Source organism: Apaloderma vittatum, unplaced genomic scaffold (assembly GCF_000703405.1).
Source record: "Apaloderma vittatum isolate BGI_N311 unplaced genomic scaffold, ASM70340v1 scaffold35027, whole genome shotgun sequence".
NCBI lineage: Eukaryota > Metazoa > Chordata > Aves > Trogoniformes > Trogonidae > Apaloderma > Apaloderma vittatum.
The window spans coordinates 15,826-18,023 of record NW_009726172.1 but is presented as its reverse complement, the minus strand read 5'-3'; positions in this window follow the sequence as shown (position 1 = coordinate 18,023).

Sequence of the window (2,198 nt, the reverse complement as noted above, 5' to 3'; positions counted from 1 at the left end):
CCTGCTCCTGCTGACAACACTATTCCTGATAAAGGCCAGGATGCAGTTGGCATTCTTGGCCATCTGGACACACTGCTAAACTTTGTTTAGTCTGAGTTGGGTTAACTTTTGAGGAAAGATCTCAGATGAAAAATCTAAAAATATTGGACACGTATTCTGAGAGTGCCTTGAAAGCTAGCTCACACTGCATGTGTGTGTATGTGCGTGTGCAGGGGATGGGGATCTTAAAAATTGAGATGGTCGAGAGGATAGTCGGTTAAAACAAGTTTGCAAGAAGGAACAAGCAGGAGCTCAAGGTCTAGAATAGAAGGTCAATGATCTTATTTTGAATATAGTTCTATAATTTACAAACATTACTTTCTCTTAAATCACAGTCCAACTTTATTAGCAGTTCAGTTACTGAATGTTACAGTAGGTGATCTAAATGCTGATACACTACAGTGAAAAGCGCGTAAGACTCCATCAGGAGGGAAAAGTAAAAACGCATCTAGAAAACTACGTTACAAGACCTTGTTTATGTGTTAAAGTGCTTCCATAGTGATAGCTCAGCTATCCCCAGTACTGCAGCCGTGCTTCTTGATAGCTTGTGAATGAATAGCGTCACTGTTGAGATGCTCACTCAAGCTTGTAATCTGAGAGCAAATATGGTTGTTTGGGCTTGGGTTTGGTTTACGTAGATTCCTGTAGGCCCTTTTCCCAGGCTCAGTTTACATGTCATGCAGAAAGAGCTTGCTGTTCTTTTCACTCTCTCAGTTTAAAGTGCTCTGAGTTAATGCAGTACCCTTGTATTTATGTTCTCTATACAGTATGGCTGCAAAAACTCTTGCTCAGCATGGTTCACACTCTCTCTTTCCTTCCCTTTGCTCTTTCTATCCATGGGTTTAAATACTGGATTTTAGTGGATTAAAAGTTGCTTTTCTTGTGTTCCTATTCCCACCTGTCCTCGTATTTGTTAATAAATGTCAGCTTCTGTCACTGGCAAACACGATCAGTTCCTGTCTCCACTTGTTTTCAGTCAGTCATCTTCATGCTCTCTTCTGTATTTGGTTTTATGATTTGAAGAACAGTATTGTAACATAGCTAATTCACTCAGGGAATTTACAAAAAAAACACACACAAAAGAACTACGGTACTGGGTTTTTTTCTTTTTCTTTTTCTTTTTTTTTTTTTACATTCCATTGCATTTTGGGCATGCATAGATGTGCAATGCATGTCCGTCCCATACCCTGCCTTAGAATTCTGCTTTTCTCTTCACAAATACAGTGAATAGAATTCATGCTTGTGGTTATACTTGTAACTAAGTAAGAAACATAAATGTATAGCCAGTACAGTCTTTGCAAAATGGTCACTTACAAAATAAATGACAATGAAGAAATATCTTTAAAATAGAAGATCTGAAAGTATGGCTTCATACTTTCCTTTCTGTAAAAAATCCTCTTTGGATATATGAAGTAACATAGGCATCAGTAGGCAATCCGTAATAAATTTAGCACTGCATTTGAATAGCTGGAACATTAAGGTTTACATCTCTGAATCTGTTCCCCAGTTCTACTGTAGGATGGCCCTCTATCAGGATTGGGCTTTGGGAAATCAGGGTGAATGTCCTAAATGAAGATATGTATCTGTGTATAAAGATGTTGGGATATCTAAATAATGGTAGTTGCTACTTCATTACACAAGTTTTCCTAGGGCTAATCTGAAGTAATTTTGTTGATGTAAAGAAATTCAGTGAATGTGTGAACTTGGAAACTGCTGTTATCTATACAGGATTTTAAATGGCCTTTTAATTCAGTCTGAATTAAAATAACATAGACTGTTGGTTTACTACGTGTTTAAGTCCTTTGTGAAGCTATAATCTCAATCTGTCTGAGGTTTTGAAGTAAATTTGACTCACTCCCTTACAGACTTGGCACAAGCCTGTAGTTTGCAAAAGTGATTTGCAACAAGCAAGCAAATAAGGAATCTCTGCTGCTTTAGTCTCTCCATTGCCCACCACCCTGCCATCTACCCTGAATGAAACTTGCTTCTCGAGTTCTGGTTGACTGAAGTACTGTTCAGATTTATCCAGTAGTTCATAAAAGCATTTTGGGCTGTTGCAGTCTGGCAGAGGATCTTGATTCTCCCAGAACTGTAGAATAAGTCTCCTATGTTAGCAGCAATGGATTTCTAAAACAGTTTGCTGTGAGTAGCAGAGAGCA